At 34.2% G+C, this 21,995-nt stretch overlaps 1 protein-coding gene across 1 annotated transcript in view; it reads left to right on the top strand.

Moving 5' to 3' along the window:
• LOC110817314 (thiamine biosynthetic bifunctional enzyme TH1, chloroplastic-like) overlaps positions 1 to 5,113 on the top strand; it is a 46,785-nt gene extending 41,672 nt beyond the window's left edge. The window contains exon 6 of the transcript XR_015817008.1: positions 4,410 to 5,113. The gene's annotated coding sequence lies outside the window, so the exon portion shown is untranslated. The remainder of the gene's footprint in view (positions 1 to 4,409) is intronic.
• The last annotated feature ends 16,882 nt before the right edge of the window (positions 5,114 to 21,995 follow it).

Raw genomic sequence — 21,995 nt, 5'->3', positions numbered from 1 at the left:
TCACGATCTAATCTGGACCGTCCGATAGCGTTCATATCTGACCGTCCGATCGCGTTTGGGGAGGAAACGCATCTGGGGCGTCTGTGCGCGCTGGAACGGACCTGCTCCGTTCGATCATGGGCACGCAGATCGCCCGCGTGGCTTGCATCAGCTTCCGCTGCCACGTGGCACGTCTTGATTCATCGGGTCTGCTGACCGGGCATTTGATGTGGCGAAACTTCTCTAAATTATATTTTGACCCCTGGTTTCTGATTTTTCTTTCAATAATACCCCCAGAACCCAAATTTTCACTCTTTTTTTTTCAAAATTATTTTCGATTTAATCCTCATCAATTTTACTTCATTTTTACTCTAAATTAAAATTAAAAAATTGAAAAATTAAGAAATTGTATTTATAATTAAATCTTAAATTTCAAAAAATTAATTTAGGGTGTTACAGGGTGCTCGAAATAAAATTTCAAGTGGATAGGAAAATTTTTACCTTTTTTGGCAGTTGAAGATGGCTGCAGTGCGTCGGCGATCGGCGGTCGACTCCCTTCTATGGCGACTGGTTCTTCTTCTCTGGCGGGAGGCTGGTGGCTAAGGTTTGGGTTCAGTGTGATGCAAAATATTTATACTCATCTTGCGTTAATCTCGATCGTTCATCACATTTGATCTTGACCGTCCGATCACATTTAAAGAAAAAATGAATATGGACCGTTCATCGCGATTTAATTTCAAATGTCCGATCGCGTTTAAAAGAGAAACGAATTTTGACCATTCATCGTGTTTGATCACAACCTTCCGATCGCGCTTGAGGAGGGAACGGATCTAGACCATCCACTCGCGTGGGAATGCTTCTGGGTCGTCTGATCGTGGGGCACGTGGCACTGAGTCAGTACACCTTGCCACACGGTGCATTTTGGTTCGTCGAGACTGCTCACTGGACGGTCCTATGTGGCAAAATTTTTCTTAACTACGTTCTGACTCACAGTTTCTAATTGTTCTTTCAAAAATACACTCCGAACTCAAATTTTCACTCATTTTTTTCGAATTTATTTTTAATTTCATCCTCAACCTATTTTTTTCATATTTTCACATTAAATTAAAATTTATTAATTTTAAAAATAGATTTTTATACTTTTTTTAATGTTAAAATTAATCTTGATCCAAATTTCGGGATCGAGTATAACACTCTCCCTCTTGCTAATGATGGGATTTTAGATAAAAATGCTCATATTTATAACTTGGGGACTATAACTTCCAACATTTTCTAATTTCTCATTAAGTCCATCCAAAAGCTAGAAATTAAATTCTTTGATGCGCAATTCAAAATCAAACAATATGATCAAAAACTACACATTTCGCTAACAATTATTTATCCATTAAAATTGAAAGAAAAATATTAGTCATTGAGTTATAAAGTTATAATTTCAGTCTAAAATTTATAATTTTGATAGATAAATATCATTTTTATAACTGACGATACTTATAAGATTGTATTAAAGGAAAGTTTTATAATATAGTTTAAAATATTGTCTTTTTAATAACTACAACCATTAGATTGTATAAGTAAAATCACAATCGTTGATTTTGAATAAAAATCATCTATTATTTTATTATAAAAATCAATGTAAACTAACAAAATAAAAAATAGAAAAAATCAATTTTTTTTCACTTAATTTGTGGTAAAGAACGAATTTTAAAGAAAAATAAGATAAATACTAATATATTTTTTTTAATATTTAAATTTTAGCAAATTTTTTCTTAAAATTACATATTAATGAATTATGTTTCATATTGATTGAATTCTTGATTTTTAAAATCAGGATTTTAAATTTTTGAATTTTTTGTTTCCAATTCAAATTCTGATTCAACAATTATTTATTATGATAGTAAAAAAAAAAATAAAAATAAAAATATATTCTAATTAGAAATTTGAAAATCTAAAATATTTTTTAATTAGAAACTCAAATATTTTGATGTTCTATTATTCACTAATTAAAAAAATTAATCGGATTATGAAATCATAATTTCAATTAACAATAAGAATTTATGGATAGATATAGTCTTTTTTTAGTGTTACTTACAAAATTATAATAAAGAAAAATTTTGTTCTATAGGTTAAGATTTTGTGCTTTTCACAACTACAACCATTAGATGGTATATGTAAAATCACAATTGTAGATTTTAAATAAAAATGAGTGGTAAATATTAACCTACTTAATCTAATAATTATAAATTTAAAAATATAAAGTGTTTTTTATAAGAAATTCACATATTTTGCTTACATTCAATTATGAAAGAAAAATATTAGGAATTGGATTATGAAGTCAAAATCTCAATCTAATAGTCAAAATTTGTGAATAAATATAAACTTTTTTTGTAACTAGTGTTACTTACAACATTTGTTATAGAGAAAAATCATGTAATATAGTTTAAGATATTGTGCTTTTCATAATTATAACAATTAGATCGTATAAGTGAAATTACATTCATTGATTTTGAAATAAAATGAACGATAAATATTAACTTATTTAATCTAATAATTATAAATTTAAAAATATAAAGTATTTTTTATAAAAAACCCACACATTTTTGCTAATATTTTATTATCTTAAGTCATTAGATTATAAAGTCATAGTTTTAATTTAACAGTTAGAATTTGTGGATAAATTATAAACCATTTTTGTAACTAGTGCTACTTACAAGATTGTCATTAAGAAAAATTTTATAATATAGTTTAAGATACTATACTTTTCATAACTATAACCATTAGATCGTACAAATGTAATTACAATCGTTGATTTTAAATAGAAATAAATGGTAAATATTGTAACACCCAAGTAATTTAATTTTTTTCTTATTTTTTTTATTTTTTTTTTGTATTTGAATTTTTTAGATTTTTATTAAGTTAATTTAATTTAATTTAATTTAATTTAATTAAAATAAAAATAAAAATAATGATAAAATTAGGTAAAAATATTTTTTGGATTTAATTGAAATTGATTTTGGAAAAAATGGGTGAAAATTTAGATTCTGGAGGTGTTTTTGAAAAGAAAATAAAAAACCGGGGGTTAAAACGCAATTTAAAAAAGTTGTGCCATGTCAGCAGCCATGTCAGCAACCCCGGCAAACCAGGACATGCCGCATGGCAAGAAAACGATGACACGGGATGGGCCACGTGGGCGATCCGCGTGCGCGCGATCGGACGGTCTAGATCCGTTCCCGCGCGCACGGACGGCCTAGATCAAACGTGTGCACGGACGGCCCAGATTGCATCGCGATGGACGGCCCAGATTTAATCCCAATTAAATCGCGATCGGACGGTTCAGATTAATCTTGATGCGCGGTTGAGATTAAAAGGCAAAGGGTATAAATAACCCCACCCACACCTGACCACAAAACCCTAGCCGCTAGTTCCTTGCCGGAGAAGAAGAACCAGATGCCGGAGGAGCCGGCTGCCGCCACCCGCCGCTGCACCGAAGAGGTTTTCGACCGCTAATCGAGGTAAATTTTCTCCCATTGGCTCGTTTTTTTATGTTGAGTCTGCCTATGGCCAAACCGGAGCCAAATCACTAGCCAAACGGCTGAAAAACCAAGCCGAAGTCCGGCGCCGCCGCCGCGACCCCCTATGTTTTTACCACTGATGAGGCCCTTCCCGGCCTCCGTTCGATGTAAATTTTATACCACTGTGATCACCGTTCTTTTCTCTACAGGTTGATCAGAGCCAAACATCAAAACGCAACTCACGCCGGAGGAGCCACCGCACCCGAAAGCACCGCTGTCGGTAAGTCTCAATTTTTCGTAATTTTTTGGCTCACTGAGGGCCCTAGGGCTGTTTTATCGCAGGGACCGATGCAAGTGTGGCCGAATTCGGCCGAAAACGGCCAACCCGAGGCAGATCGCCGCCGAAAGCGGCGAAGCCACCGTGCTGGAATTTCGATATTGGTCGAAAGGGGCCCCTCACTCTGTTTTCAGTTTTCTGAGAAAAAATTCAAGAAAATTAGGGACAGCCTATATGCGCACTGTAGAGTCGAATTCAGACCCCGAAACAAGTAAGGACCCCTCACTCTGTTTTCTATCACGGTATTAAAGCTAAATAAATAATTAAATTGCACTTTGTGACTTTATATATGTATAATTGATTAAGGGTACCAATGGAGCCCGAGTCTGATACAGTGTTGGTATGTTATTGTTTGATCTAATTTCCAGTATTAAATGCAGCATGATGCTTGATGTAATTATGTTATGGTCTCGTATGCATGAACTATGGTTTCTTTTATTATGGTTTGTATTATGGTAAACCGGGTGTTGTATTATCTTATTTGGTGTCAATTACTGGTTTATATGTTTTGTATGATTGGATTATTGAGATTAAAGAAAAAGGCAAAAAGGTTATGTAAATTGATAAGTGGAAAATGTGGACAGCCTGACTAGATATCCTGAGAGATGGTGGACGGACCAGGTCCGTAGGGAACCCTACCGGGAACGTGGTCTCTCATACCGGACGGGGTATTGAGGTTCATAGTTTTGACGCCCATACCGGACGGGGTATGGGGACGGCCCTGGAATCAGGTTGTAATGTTAATGGTTCACGGGTAGCAGGGACCCCCTATGGATCCCTATAGATACTAGTAGACTGCTAAATAAGGAAAATATGTTGTTTAATGATTGAAATGCAAAGGCATGGTAAGTGTTATGTTATAAAGTCTATATGATTTCATGATGATGATAATGTTATTGCTTTCATATGTTGTTTTCATGGATCTCACCGAGATAAGTGGACAGTAAAGGTTTTTATGTTAATAAACGAGTTTGTTATAGATTATGCTCCATTGGTCATTTTTGTTTTCTACCCACCTTTACTTCCGTGGCGGTGAGATAGTGTGATGTCTTTACTGGGCTGGTGTAGCTCATTCCTTATTTAACCATTTCAGATCAGGAAGACGTTATTCCCGAACCCGTTCCTTAGGAAGACGGCGAAGGGGACGTCTAAAGATTTCATAATTATATTTATAGTTCTTATTTCGAGTATCTCTTTTAGTTAGTTTGTTCTTTCATGTTTTGAGTACGTTTTGGTTAATTGTGTAAAGAATGTTAATCAAAATTTTTATTACGCTTCTGCATTTGAGATTTTTAATACATACATTTCATCTAAATTTACGGGGCCGTTACAAATATTAACTTATTTAATCTAACAATTAGAAATTTAAAAATATAACATATTTTTTGTCTTAAACTCACACATTTTGCTGACATTCTATTATCCATTATTGAAAGAAAAATATCAATTATTGAATTATAGAGTCATAATTTCAATCTGACATAATTACAAGATTGTCTTAGAGAAAAATCTTGTAATATAGTTTAAGATATTGTGTTTTTCATAACTACAACTATTATATCGTATAAGTAAAATCAGAATTGTTGATTTTGAAATAAAATAAATAGTAAATATTAATTTATTTAATATAATAATTATAAAATTAAAAATAGAAAGTGTTTTTGATTAAAAACTCACACATTTTGTTGACATTCTATTATTTATTATTGAAAGAAAAATATTAATCATTGAGTTATGAAGTCATAATTTCAGTCTAACAGCCAAAATTTGTTGATAAATATAGATTTTTTTTTATAACTGGCATTATTTACAAGATTGTCCTAGAAAAAAATTGTTTAATATAGTTTAAGATACTGTGCTTTTTATAACTATAATAATTGATCGTATAAGTGAAATTACAATCATTGATTTTGAAATAAAATAAATGGTAAATTGTAATAAAATTGTAAATTTGAAAATATGAAGTGTTTTTCGTCAAAAATCCACATATTTTGCTAACATTTATTATCTTTAGTCATTGGATTATAGAGTCATAATTTCAATTAAAAATCAAAATTTGTGGATATATATAAATATTTTTTATAACTGGTGCTCCATACAAGATTGTCAAAGAAAACAAATCTTTTAATATAGTTTAAGATGCTATGCTTTTTCTAACTACAACCATTAGATCGTGATAATGAAATCACAATTGTTGATTTTAAATAAAAATAAATGGTTAATATTAGCCTATTTAATATGACAATTAGAAATTTAAAAATATAACATTTTTTTATCAGAAACCCACACATTTTGCTAACATTTTATTATCTATTTAAATTTAAGAAAAATATCAGTCGTTGAGTTATAGAGTCATAATTTTAATCTAACAGTCAGAATTTATGGATATCTATACCCTTTCTGTAATTGGCTTTATTTATAAGATTGTCCTAAAGAAAAATTTATGTTTTCTAAGTTGATAAATAGAAGATCTCTAAGATATAATTTTCTATCTAACTTTTCTTTAGAAATCTCTCTCTCTCCCTTTCGCTAATGATTAATAGATAAGAATACTCATATTTATAACTTGGGGACTATAACATCTAACATTTTCTAATTTCTAATAATGCCCATCATAAAGTTAGAAATCAAATTTTTTGATGCAGAACCCAGAATTAATCCATGTGATCAAAAACTACACATTTTACTGATATTTTATTATCTATTAAAATATAAAGAAAAATATTAGTCATTAAATTATAAACTCATAATTTCAATCTAAAATTCATAACTTGGATAGATAAATACCATTTTTGTAATTGATGTTACTTACAAAATTGTATTAAAGTGAAATTTTATAATATAGTTTAAAATATTGTGCTTTTAGTAACTACAACCATTAAATCGTATAAATGAAATCGTTGATTTTGAATAAAAATATGTTATTATTTTATTATGAAAATAAATGTAAATTAACAAAATAGAAAATAGAAAAAATAATTTTTTTTCAATTAATTTGTGGTAAAGAAAATATTTTTAAGAAAAATAAGATAAATAATAATATATATTTTTTAATAAATTTGGCAATTTTTTCTTAAAATTACATATTAATAAATTATGTTCCATATTGATTGAATTCTTGATTTTTAAGATCAGGATTTTAAACTTTTGAATTTTTTATTTCCAATTCAAATTCTGTTTCAACAATTATGTACTATGATAGATAAAAATAAAAATAAAAATATATTTTAATTATAAATTTAAAAATATAAAGTGTTTTTGATAAAAAAAAAACCCACACATTTTGTTGACGTTCTATTATCCATTATTGAAAGAATAATATCAGTCATTGGATTATGAAGCCATAATCTCAATCTAACAATAAAAATTTGTGGGAAAATATAAACTTTTTTCATAACAATCATTGGATTACAAGATTGTTCTAGACAAAATCATGTAATATTGTTTAAGATACTGTATTTTCTGTAACTATAACAATTAAATTATATAAGTGACATCACAATCATTAATTTTGAAATAAAATAAATGGTAAATATTAATATATTTAATCTAATAATTATAAATTTAAAAATATAATGTATTTTTTATCAGAAACTAGCACATTTTGCTGACATTCTATTATCTATTATTGAAAGAAAAAAAATCAATCATTTGATTATGAAGTCATAATTTCAATCTAACAGTAAAAAAATTTGGATAAATGATGGCATTATTTACAAGATTGTCCTGGACAAAAATCATGTAATATAGATTAAGATATTGTGTTTTTCATAACTACAACAATTAAATCGTATAAGTGAAATTACATTCATTGATTTTGAAATAAAATAAACGGTAAATATTATCTTATTTAATCTAATAATTATAAATTTTAAAAAATAAAGTATTTTTGATTAAAAACTCACACATTTTTGCTAATATTTTATTATCTTCAGTCATTAGATTATAGAGTCATAATTTTAATCTAACAGTCAGAATTTGTGGATAGATATAAAAAAATTTTGTAACTAGTGCCACTTACCAAGATTGTTATAGAGAAAAATTTTATAATATAGTTTAAGATATTATACTTTCTATAACTACAACCATTAGATCGTAGAAATGCAATTACAATCGTTGATTTTGAATAGAAATGAATGGTAAATATTAACATATTTAATTTATAATTAGAAATTTAAAAATATAACATGTTTTTTATCGCAAACTCACACATTTTGTTGACATTCTATTATCCATTATTGAAAAAAAATACCAATAATTGGATTATAGAGTTATAATTTCAATCTAATAGTCAGAATTTGTGGATATATATAAACTCTTTTTGTAACTGACGTTACTTACAAGATTGTCTTAGAAAAAAATCTTGTAATATAGTTTAAGATATTGTATTTTTCATAACTACAAGCATTATATTGTATAAGTAAAATCAAAATTGTTGATTTTGAAATAAAATAAATGGTAAATATTAATTTATTTAATCCAATAATTATAAATTTAAAAATATAAAATATTTTTTATCAGAAACCAACACATTTTGCTGACGTTCTATTATCCATTATTAAAAAATCAGTCAATGGATTATGGAATCATAATTTCAATCTAACAGTCAGAATATGTGCATATATATAAAATATTTTTGTAATTGACGTTACTTATAAGATTTTCCTAGAGAAAAATTTTGTAATAGAGTTTAAGATACTATGATTTTCGTAACTACAATCATTATATCGTATAAGTAAAATCATAATCGTTGATTTTGAGTAAAAATAAATGGTACATATTAACTATTTAATCTAACAATTAAAATTTTGAAATATAAAGTGTTTTTAATTAAAAACCCACACATTTTATCGACATTTTATTATCCATTAAAATTGAAGAAAAATATCAATCATTGATTATAAAACCATAATTTCAATCTAACAGTCATAATTTGTAGATAGATATATATCTTTTTGGTAACTGGCGTTATTTACAAGATTATCCTGGAGAAATTTTTTAGTTGTCTAAGTTGATAAATAGAATATCTTCAAGATAGAATTTTTTATCCAATATTTCTTTAGAAATCTCTCATTTTCTTGCTAACGATGGGATTTTAGATAAGTACACTTGTTTATAACTTGGGGACTATTTCTTCCAAAATTTTCTAATTTCTAATAAAGCATATCTTAAAGTTTAAAATTAAATTTTTTGATGCAGAACTCATAATCAACTAATGTAATAAAAAACCACACATTTTGCTGATATTTTATTATCCATTAAATTTTTTTAAAAAATATCAATTATTAAATTATAAAGTCATAATTTAAATCTAAAAGTCAAAATTTGAATAGATATATACCATTTTTATAACTAATGTTACTTTCAAAATTATCTTAAAGGAAAATATTATTATATAGTTTAAGATATTGTGATTTTCATAACTACAACCATTGGATCATATAAGTAAAATCACAATTGTTAATTTTGAATAAAAATATGCTATTATTTTACTATGAAGATCAATGTAAAATAATAAAATAGAAAATAGAAAAAATCAATTTTTTCAAATAATTTGTGGTAAAGAACAAACTTTAAGAAAAAAAAAATAAAAACTAATCTAAATTTTTTAATATTTAAATTATGGCAATTTTTTTTTAAAATTACATATTAATGAATTACATTTCATATTGATCGAATTCTTGATTTTTAAAATCTAGATTTTAAAATTTTGAATTTTTATTTCCAATTCAAATTATCATCCAACTTTTCTTTAGAAATCCCTCTTTCTCTTATTAATGATGGGATTTTAGATAAGAACACTCATATTTATAACTTGGGGACAATGACTTCCAAAAATTTTTAATTTCGAATAAAGTCCATCATAAGCTAGAAATAACACTTTTTGATGTGGAACCTAGCTTCAACCAATTTGATCAAGAACTCACACATTTTGTAACAATCTAACCCACCTGGTTCAAAATGACGTCGTTTTAAAGTTGTTCACTAGAAGCTCAGAACAACTTGGGAAACCCCAAAATCACATCGTTTTGATGAAAGACAAAAAAAAAAGGAAAACCAAAGGCATGTTCGCCTTTGGCAGAGGAAGAAAAAGAAGCTTAGACCTTCATTCCTAAGAAGGAGGAAGAGTTGTGTGGGACTTTCATTCATTCTGGCTATAAAAGAAGGAGAGAGAGTCGTGCAAAGAGAGAGGAGGAGAGAAATCTTGGCACAGGAGAGTATTGGAAGGATCAAATCAACTCCTATAACCTTAACCAATGCATGCAATATAAAAATTTAATCGCCTTAACAAACCCCCCAAATTGAGAATACATCCACTTAAATAGAATACATAAACAAAGAAACTGAAAAAAAAAATGAGGATAAGGAAAACGCCAAAGATATATCGATAAATTGATCCCAGCTCTTTGGCTCCATAACACTTCAGAAAACTCCCTACCTTTAAAGAACTTGAAGATGCTAAAAGAAATTAGTAAAGCTAATTCTTGAAGAAAGCAAAAACTTAAATTTTATTCTTCTCAAAAGTATGTTTGCAACCTATGGATAAAGGCCTTTATATAGGTTTTTTTCTAAGATAGTTCTAAACAATTACAAATACTTGAAAAATAAAATTTTATCTTAGAATAAATAATAAAATAATAATCTATCTCGATTTAAAATTAAAATTAATGATTAATTAATCATAGAGGATAGATTTTATATTATAATATCAATAAAATTAATAGTAAAAAAAGTTAAAAAACTATCCCATGTATTGTTTTCTTAAAAAACACATGGGGAATTGAATAAAAGAGTCCAAAAAGGACTCTAGGTGAGGGTTGGTCAAACCTAGTGTACGAGTTAGCCCGTGAGAGGGGTGTAGGTCATGGGGAGTAGGTGCGTGGACTGCTCTAGATGAGGCACTCAGGTCGCGAGCATGGGTTGTTCCTCTTAGGTCGCCTGAGTCGTTATGCGAGTTGGCTTGTTTGCGGACACGCAGTCACATATGGGGCTATGTTGGGCACCCTGATGGGCTACCAACGTAGGCTAGGCTTGCATGCACACTGAGCACTAGGCATGTGTCTAGCTTGCTGCATACTGGGCATATGCCAAGCCTACTAGGCTTGAGCGTGTAGGGGCTACCTTGCTGTGGGCGTGCTGGGCATGGGCTGGGCACTTGGCTTACTGGGCAACACGCATACAACGTGCGCTTGTTGTGTGCTTATGTGCTCGACGTGAGGCCACACGCTTGCTTTTGCTTGGGCAGGGCATATGGAGATGTTCATTGGCACGGTCAACGTGCTATGTCACATGGGTAGCATTCCCACATGTGCGAGTGAGCCTGTCTGTGCATGGGAGACTTTTTACATATACCGAAGGCAAGTCAAGTGTGCTGCACATGATGACCACTGGTTCCTTGGGTTGAATTTGTCCATTTGGCCTTTCCTTAGGCTCTATTGGTGATCTTGTCATTTACCTATCTTTGCACCAACAGGTTGAAAATATCTTGGAATTTCCTGGCCCAGCTTCGCGTAGTTAGTCTTAAGGGCTATTGCACTTATTTTCCCATTAGTCCTAACTCGTCATGGATGCTACCATCCTTCCCTTTGTGAGACGAGGTGTCATCTTCATCTTCTTGAGTATCTTGTGTGCTTCGACTAGCGTCATCCCTCCTTGCTTTGAAAATATTTGTCCTCGAATCTTCACCTACATTAAAAGGAGGGAGAGATAAAAAACATTAAAGGTGGTAGACACTTCATACTCACTTAGAATATTGATCTTGTAGGCATTATCATTAACCCATTCCAAGACTTGAAATAATCTTTTCCCTTGGGGATCCAACTTAGATATTCTTTGCCTGAGGTGGCAGTGTGCCTCACTCGATCGACGTTTGCTGTAGGCCTAGCCTGTAGGCACCGGGCTACCCTGCCACGAACAGGGTCTATGGCACATTGGGGCGCCACGCGCAATCCTCCTGAGTATAGACCCCACTCACGTAGGCCTATCCGTACAGGCCTGTTACGCGGACGACGTACGACGCCTGGCACTTGCATGTGCACGATGTGACACATGTGCAGATCTGGCCCTATTTTTTGTGCGGATGGGACACATGTCCTGTGCCTATCGCATGCGCATAGCGCTTAGTGCCCACACGAGCAACCCTTTCTCGCGGGTATTTTCCTGCGAGATTTTTTACCCTATTTTATTTTCTCCTAAAAATCAATTATTTTTAAAAAATAATAAATTAAAATAAAATTAGGTGAAATTAAATAAAATCAAAATAAAATAAAATAATAAAATCAATATAAGTATACGAATTACGATATAAAACTACGAAATAAATTTAAATGAGTTTAGGTGGCCTTAAGACCTGAATAAATAGGAGTTTTCCAAATACAATTTAGCGTGGTGGTGAGTGGGGTGTTACACCCCCCCCCCCCCACCATGTTAAGAAATTTGGTCCCCCAAATTTGTCTCAAATAGGTTATAGAACTTTTCCCTCATCTCACTTTCCAACTCCTATGTCGCCTTTTTTGGAGTATGGTGCTACCACTGCACCTTCACCATGAGGATTGTCTTATTATATAAGACTTTATCGATCCATCCAAGAATCTCCATGGGAGTTTCTTATAAGTTATATCGGCTTATACATGCATTTCATCGTGAGGAATGATATGAAAATGGTCAGGGTGGTACCTTTTGAGTATGGAGACGTAAAAAACATCATGTGGACCTATAAACTCTCAAGGCAGAGTAAGGTGGTACGCTACAGGTCTAATGCGCTCCACGATCCAAAAAGGTCCCAAATAACAAGCACTCAACTTCCCTATTTTCTCGAACTGCACTTTTCCCTTGTAGGAAAAAACTTCAAAGAAGATTTAGTCTCTAACGAAAAATTCTAGGGTCTCCTACGATTATCAGCGTGGTGGCTCTGGGTAAAAGCAAAGTTCCTACGGATGATCGTAACCTTCTAATAGTCTATTGGATGAATTTTTGTCCCAAATGATGCTAGTTTCCAACTTTACTTCAAAAAGTGGGAGAACGGCAGGGCCTACCATAGAGGGCTTCATACGGGGTCATGCCAATGCTGGAATGATAACTGTTATTATAAGCAAATTCACACAAGAGAAGATCTTCACACCAGTTATCACTAAAGTCAAGGACGCAAGCATGTAACATGTCTTCAAATATTTGGATAGTACGTTCTGACTAACCATTAGTTTAGGCATGATAAGTGGTGCTGAAGTACAATCCAAACCCAAGAGCTTCTTAAAAGCAGTCCTAAAAGTGGAGGTAAATCGAGGATCTCGATCGGACACAATGGATGAGGTGACACCATAGAGCCGAACAATTTCATCGACATAAAGGTGGGCTAATTTACTGGTGGAGTTAGTGGTCCCGATGGGAAAAAAACCAGCGATCTTGGTTAGTTTGCCAACGATGACCCAAATAGCATTACGACTAAAACAGGTCCTAGGTAGTTCGATGATAAAATTTAGGGTTACATGCTCCCACTTCCATTCCAGAATCGAGAGGCCCTGTAACAAACCACCGAGTCTCTAGTGTTTTGCCTTAATCCTCTTGTAAGTAAGGCATCGGGAGACACAGTCAACAATGTCCTTCCTCATTCTCAGTCACCAGTATTGGCGCTTCAGGTCCCAGTACATCTTGGTACTCCCGGGATGGATGGATAGTTTAGAGGCATGGACAACCTTGAGAATATCCATCCTAACAACAACAGGAACCCAAATTCGATCTTGAAATCTAAATAACCCATCGTCTACAATCATAAATAAGGAAATTCATCAGAAGAGAACTTACTCAAATTTTTGGTGATTTCTTAGTTTATGGACTGAGCTTCCTAAATCTTTATGAAAAGATCAGGCAAGGTTTGGATTTGAGCGAGATAGGTACCGTTGCCATAATAGTTGAGGCGAAGTGACTGCATAACTTCTATTAATTTCCAACTTGAGGCCATGGTTAGGGCCAACACTGTGGGCTCTCTTTGGCTTAATGCATCAGTGACCACATTTTCTCTACCAGGATGGTAGATGATCTTACAATCATAGTCCTTCAGGAAATCTATCTAGCATATCTGTCTCATGCTTAACTCCCTCTGCGAGAAAATATACTTTAAACTTTTGTGTTTAATGTAAATTTCAAAGGTCTAACTAAACAGGTAATGATGCCATATCTTCAAGGTAAAGATGATGGTCGCCAACTTTAGGTCGTGGGCAGGGTAGTTCCACTCATGGGATTTTAACTGTCAGGATCCATAAGCGACCACTCTACCATGCAGTATCAAAATGCATCCCAAGCCAATATGAGATGAATCACAATAAACATGAAATATTTCAGTGTTGTCAGGGAGAATCAACACCGGAGCAGAGGTAAGACGACATTTTAATTTCATAAAACTTTCACCACATTAGTAATTCAAGACAAACAGTACGCCTTTTCAAGAGAGTCGGGTCAACAGAGTAGTAATCTTAGAAAATTCATCGATGAATCGCTGATAGTAACTTGCAAAGCCAAGGAAACTACATACCTCACTCACATTCGTGGGCGGATTCCAATTGATCACTCTTTTAACCTTGGCCAGATCCACGAAAACTCCTTCACTTGAAATCACATGGCCGAAAAAGGAAACTCGATCAAACCAGAAGTAACATTTGCTACGTTTAGCAAATAGCTAATTTCGACAAAGTATCCCAAGCACTTCAGACAGGTGGACTGCATGTTTTTTTGGGCTTTTAGAGTATACTAGGCTGTCATCAATAAAAACGATGATGTACTGATCCAGTGCATGCCGAAAAATCTTATTCATGAGGTCCATGAAGGTAGCAGGGGAATTAGTTAACCCAAACGACATCATCTTGAACTAGTACATACTGTATCTACACCGAAAAGCGATCTTCGAAATATCTTCTTCTTTGACTCTTAACTGATAGTATCTCAATTTGATGTTGATCTTAAAGAAGACCATGGCTCCTTGCAATTAGTCAAAAAGATCATCGATTCGAGGTAGAGGATACTTACTCTTTACTGTTACTCAGTTGAGTTCTCAATAGTCCATGCACAGTCTGAGGAAACCATCCTTCTTTTTCACAAATAATACCAGAACGCCCTAAGGGGAGTGACTAGAGTGAATAAACTTCTGGTCAAGAAGCTTAGAAGCTGGTTTTCTAGTTCTGTGAGCTTAGCATGACTCAAGCGATAGGCAGGTTTCGAAATTGGTTGGGTTATAAGTAGTAGTTCGATAGAAAATTCTACCTCTCGTGAGGAAGGCAGACTAGGTAATTCGACAGAAAAAACTTTCGAAAAGTTACAAATAATGGGAATAGAATACACAACAGGATCAACATCCATCTTCCTGTTTATTCACTTGTTAGAAGACAAAAATAGTTTTATTTCTTTTGTAGGGACTGCAATGTTACAACTTTACTTTCACAATCAATAATTGCTCTATATTTTTTTAACCAATTCATTCATAAAATAATGTCAAACCCTAAAAAATCTAAGAGTATTAAATTTACAAATACTTCTATTTCTGAAGCTTTTTTCTTACAATTTTTATATACACAGTGAGCTTCTAGTAATCCCCCTAGAGAGAGTCTCTACAATCAATATTTCCTTTAAAGGTTCAGACCTAATATTAAATTTATAACCGAATGCACAGGAGATAAAAGAGTGAGTAGCATTTGTATGGATCAATGCCTTGGCAGAAGTATCATGAATAGAAAGCATACCTTGGATAAAGACAGGAGTTGGGAGGGTATCGAGTTCATCTATATGGTACAGTGACCCTGGGCTACAGTTCTGGCCATGTCCTTCGATTGCTGAAGGTAGTCCTTTATAAGATATTGGGTGCTTCTACACTGATAGTAGACGTGATTGATACATTGATAATGTAGATCACCATACGAGTGACCATAATGCTTATATAGTTGGGAAGGTCGGGCAAGATGTCCAGTAGGTGGAGGTAGGGCAGGGGGAAGGGCAACTCGGATTTGTTTATTGAGGTGGCTACTTACTGGGTCGGACAATCTTCTTCTGAGTTATTGGGGTTGTTGTTGTTGGGTATGGACTCGAAAAATATGCTAATGTCTGGCTGAGATGAAGTATTTAGCCAACTGGGCATGTTCTAGCACCTCGGCATACGCAATGGGTCTTAGCATCGGAACCCAGTAATAGATATCGCACGAAGGCTATTTAGGAACTTTCTAGCTTTACGACTTTCAAGTGCGACTATAAGAGGGGCAAACCTAGATAATTGGATAAATTAAGCTGCATATTGGGCAATCATTAGATTTCCTTAGTGGAGGTCCTAAAATTCCTCCGCCTTCTTCTCTCAGACATAGGCTGGGAAAAAAAATTATCAAAGAATGCATCCATGAAAACTTCTCAGGTGGTAGGGGTAGATAGGACTTCCTTCTTAAGTGGCCACCAGTGTTCTGCTTCATCGATCAGTATAAAGGCTGTTAGGGGAACCTTCTGTTCCTCAGTTAGGTCTAAGGCAGAGAAAAACTTCTCTATCTGCAGGATCCAGGCTTCAGCTACTAAGGGGTTAGGGCCACCTTCAAAGTGTGGTGGGTTAAGTTTTCTAAACAACCTCTTAGTTGTTCGGTACTTTAGGGTAGGGGTTGGCTTGGTTCTGTCTTATGGCTGCGGTCAATCCTTGGATAGCTCAAAAGAGTTAGATAAACTCGACCTTGGTTTGTGTCATACTTTGCGAAGTCATTCCGACTTCCATCTCTGAGGGCAGATACAGATTTCTGACTGCCGATGTGGAATGATCAGATCATATATAGATAACGACAATTTTTTTAAGCACATTTTCGGCTGGCCAAACCATAGTACAACTATGACAACGGCTGTACCAACACGGTAGTACTTAGCAAAAGCTGACCCCTAATAGATATTTACATTACCACTCTCGTCAGATGGTACGCCATCATCTACGGGGAGCAGTCATCTCATGTCTTTCCAGACCATATGGAGAAAGAAAAAATAGATACCCCTGAGATAAAAAGTCTGACGAGACACTAGATACAATATATATGTTAATACAATACTTACATACTTCGGACCAATCAAGCTTCATTCCACTTTTCTTTTCTTTTCTTTTTATTTTACAAATAACCTCACCAGTTTTATATTATTTTATTTACATGAAAATCATTAAGTTCCTATAAATCACATAGCATGCTTGAAATCAAGAACAAATTATTTTATTAGAACTTCTAAACATAGAACATGCAAATCACACAAAATTGCATATTCATTATTTTAATTTTTCTAGAAATACTCCTTAAGACGTTTAAAAAATACTAAATTTCTTACCGAAACCTCGAAATTTTTCCTACGCCATCTTCTCCTCCTCCTCTCCTTCTCTCTCTAGATTACTCTCTCTCTTTCTCTCAAATCTTGGAAGGTGGAAGAATGGAAGTGATGAGAAAATCGAAGGAAGGATCTCTATTTATAAAAAATAGGGGTCGTTAGATTTGCGCCAAGTGATAAAATCCAATGAAGTGAGATATTATTGAAATGAAAAGATGCTTGATTTGATGTGGCACAAAAAACATAAGAGAATTTTCCCCCACCGGCAGCGGCACATCCCAAGCGGCGGCACGCTGCCTAAAAAGAGTGGCGGCACACTGCCCGAGACGGCAATGTGCCTCACCTGGCCGGCGCGCGCTGCAAGCTTAGCCTGCCGGCCTTGAGCTACCCTGCCGCGCACAAGAGCTAGCCTACACACAAGTAGGGCCTAGGGCGGGCTGGGGCACTGCGCATAAGCCTATCTGCACAAGCCTGTTGTGCGGATGGTGCACGCACAGTGTGCGGCTCCTGGCCCCCTATCCGCGTGCGATGTGATGGGCACGGACAAACATGCCTTCATGCAACAAGACACGTGCATAAGTTTGGCCCCACACCTTGCTCGGATGGGAGGTGCGTACTATGTGCACGTCCTGCGCCTATCACGCACGTACACAAGCGCACAGTGCCAAGTGCTTGCGTGGGTAACCCTTTCCCGCGAGATTTTTCCCTATCTTTCATTTTCTCCTGAAAATCAATTATTTTAAAAAGCAATAATAAAAATAATAAATCAAAATAAACTTAGGTGAAATTAAATAACATCAAAATAAAATAAAATAATAAAATAGGCATAAATTTACGAATTACGATATAGATCTACGAAATAAATTTAAATGAGTTCAAGTTGCCTTAAGGCTCGAATAAATAGGGGTTTTCCGAATACAATTTAACGCGGTAATGAGTAACCCCTACTGGTCCTAAACAATCCTAACACGAAATCCACGGAGATATCTACTCATTGGGTTATAAGTACAAGTGGGGTGTATAAAGGTCATAAGGCAATACTATAGACTTGGTTTGCCTGTATGCAATATATTGGCTACAGATGCACTCAACATTTCTTTTCAAGTTGGGCTAGTATAAATGTTCCTATAACTTGTCTAGGGTCTTGGCTACCCCGAAATGTCCCATGAGTTCCCCACTATGTGCTTATCGCACTAACAACTCCCTAATATAACAACTTGGTACATATAACATGTTTTCCCTAAGAAGGAACCCATCCCACCTATGGTACTTTTGGAACACATAATGCTCACAAGCTTGCATCAGCACTGCTCTTATACCTATTCTTGAAGTATCACATTTAAGCTCAATCAAGTAAAGCAAGTGTAGGTACAGAACATAAATTTTCCTTTAGTAAGGTAAAAGCGGACTCTTGTTTCTTAGTCCATGCAAACTTGACATCCTTTTTCACCAACACATTCAAGGGTGTCATGACATAACTGAAATCTTTGACAAACCGATGATAAAACCTAGCTAACCCATGAAAACTTCTCACATCGCTCGCATTCGTCGATGTAGGTCATTCCCTAATGGCTTTTACCTTTCACCTCATCAACCTCAATGCCATGAACACTTACTACAAATCCTAAGAAGATCAGTTTATCACTGTAAAAGGTGCACTTCTTGGTATCAACATATATAATCATTCTTTCCTAAAGACCTCGAGTATTGAACGAATATGAGATGGTTATCTAAGCTCTTACTATATATCAAGATATCATCAAAATGCATGACAATGGACTTTTCAAAGAATGGGCATAGGACGTGATTCATAAGTCTCATAAAGGTACTAGGTGCGTTTGAAAGGTCGAAGGGCATTACGAACCATTCATATAGGCCATATTTAGTTTTGAAGGTCATCTTTCACTTGTCGCTAGGATTCATTCTAATCTAGTGATACCCACTTTGATATCAATTTTGGTGAAAATGGTTGCCCCACTAAACTCATCTATTATGTCATCTAACATGTGATAAAATACCTACACTTGACCGTGATCTTATCGACGGCTTGACAGTCAACACACATTCTCTAGGAACTGTTCTTTTTGGGTATCAGTAGGACATGAATAACACAAGGGCTCAAATTTTCCTTGACATGTACCTTCTCCAATAACTCTTCTACTTGGATTTGGAGTTCCTTAGTTTCTTCCGAATTGCTCTTATAAGTCGGCCAGTTAGGAATAGTGGATCTGAGGAGAAAGTTAATCTGGTGTTTCATCTATCGAATTAATAAAAAAACCATCCAGAATTTCCTCCAATAAGATGTCCTCGAACTCCTATAAGAGGGAGACAATACTACTAGCCAGGGATGTGTCAAGGTTAGATAAGCGTAGATTAGCCTCTCTATACGTAACACAATAGGCTTTTCTTTTCACAAATTACTTGCATCACCTGTTTTCCCCTCACATAAAGACTTTTCTTTTGTTTCCCTCTCTCTCTTGCTTTTACTAGGCCTATTTACCTTTCTTTAAGGCCTTTTGATTCTCCTTTTTCTTTGTTCTCTCTAAGTATTCCTCAAAAGCCCTTTTGACTTTCACTTGATTTTCGTGTACCTCTCGTGGGGATAGTTGTGAGGACATGGATGAGGTCATCCTTTTGCAATGAGCAGCGGTTAGTCTAACCATGGTGTTGTACTTGCCTATCAAATTGCCAAGGCTTGCAGAGTATCATGTGGCTGGTATGCATACGTATAATATTACAACATACCTCATTCTTGTACTTACCGATGGAGAAAGGTACCATGACCTGCTTAGTTACCTTCACTTCACTGCACCGTTCAACCACGACAACTACTAGGAGCTGGGATGGATAGTGCATGTTAGTTCCAATCTTTCCACAAGTAGGGTGCTTGCTACATTGATGTAGCTACCTCCATCGATGATCATGCTGCACACTTTATCGTTGATTAGACATCGGGATGTGGAATATTTTCTCCTATTGTTCGTGGATTTCTCCCATAACTTGCAAGTTAAGTGTACTTTTAGGAAAAATAAGAAAAAATGAAGAAAAAAATTAAAAAAAGAGGAAAAAAATCAAGGAAAACCAGCAAAAAGGGGCTCGCAGGCACTGTTTGTGATCACACCGTGCGAGCCTGCGTGTCAACCCGTATGCAGCACAGTGCGTGCATGTCCCCGCTCTGTGTGTGCAGATGTGCACGCAAGTGCCTACGTAGGCACTGTGCACGCACAACGCCCGACATGGCCTGTCGACGCATACAGTGTGCACAGGCCATGCACATTGGCAGCCGTGCGGACATGCTTTCCTGCCGTGCAGACACGTTTCCCCGTGCACAGATGTGACAACTTGATGCACATCCAATACTTCTCTTTTAGCTATTTAGAGAGCCTTTTTTCCCTCATTTTTCTCACCATCTTCTATTCTTCCATTGAATAAAATTTTAGAGAGAGAAAGAAGAAGTAGGAATTCTTATGAAACTATTTTCTTCTCCACCCAAAAGATGAATTCAGTTACAGTTACGGTAAGAGACTTTTTGGTATTTTCTCTTATATTTCTAAGCATATTTTCTTGAAAGAAGAATTTAAATGTTAAATGATTTTTTATGCATCAATTTCTATGATGATTGGTGATTGTTTATTTCAATGTAAAATACATAATTATTGAATATGATGATTTTTTATGCATGAATTTATATGGTGATTGACTATTATTTATTTGAATATGAATTATGGAAATATTGAATATGATGCACGGAAAACATGATGATTTGAAATCCATGTAGGTTAGCCCTTTACCTTATCTTGGTAATGGAGAAGAGGGTTATTCTAGTAGGCTTTGGCTCAAGAGGATGACTCGATGGTCAAGTCCGGGTAAATGAGCCTTGGGCCAGATATGTTATTAAATTCCCATCGAGATCAAAACATGTGATTGTTATGATTAGGCATCGAATATAAAAGAAGAAAAGAATAAAAATTCATTTAACTATTATCTCGAAGGAGTTTCTGTCTCTCCCTACTTTAAATATGAAATGTTAGTGAACTGCTCTTTGTGAATAATTGACATTCCCTTTAACGAGAGTGGATATACAATATGATATGTAGGGCCAAAGTGGCAACGTACGGACATTGTCATAGAATTTACCCAACATGGATATGGAACCAACCAAATAAGAAAATATGATTGATTGATCATTCATAGTGGTAGTTGGGGATCCTCTCTGCCCTCAGTGAATATATGTTGGAACAGTTTCATGCGAAGATCAGTAAAAGATTTAATAAGCCATAAACATGATTAGAATAATTGTTTGATGCTCTATGGTGATTTTGTATGGATTTTCTACTTTATCCAGATCTTGTTGTGTCCTTAGTTAGTTCAACTAGTTTCTATTACAATGTTTGTTAATGATTGACTTTATACTTTCTCTATCTTTATTATTCAATATGTTGGTGATATTCATATGCTTTTCTAAAGAAAATAACGATCTTTTCTAAATATTTGAATTGAATTCGCCCTGTGGAGACTTCTAAGGTAAGTTATTTAATTGAGGAATGATGTTTTATTCTAAAAATTGATCCTTTTTATAAACCTTAGTTGTGTAGTTTAAATACTATTTTTCTTACTGAGTTTACCCTAATCCATGCCCTTTTTAGATGATGGAAGTGATGATTCGCTCGCTGAGTTGCCCCTTGAATCTTATTTGGATCCCTTCTTGGATCTTTAGGATGATTACAAGTGCTTTATTTTGTCTGCACTCTGATGACACCTGTTTGTAATTATTACAAGGACTCTTACTTTTGTATATTCATATTTTGGTCGCCAACCTTTGGCCTTACGTGTAAAACAAACCTTTGATT

Source organism: Carica papaya, chromosome 2 (assembly GCF_054855325.1).
Source record: "Carica papaya isolate Zhongbai chromosome 2, ASM5485532v1, whole genome shotgun sequence".
NCBI lineage: Eukaryota > Viridiplantae > Streptophyta > Magnoliopsida > Brassicales > Caricaceae > Carica > Carica papaya.
The sequence above is the reverse complement of the archived record's forward strand: the minus strand, read 5'-3'. Positions and strand labels throughout refer to the sequence as shown.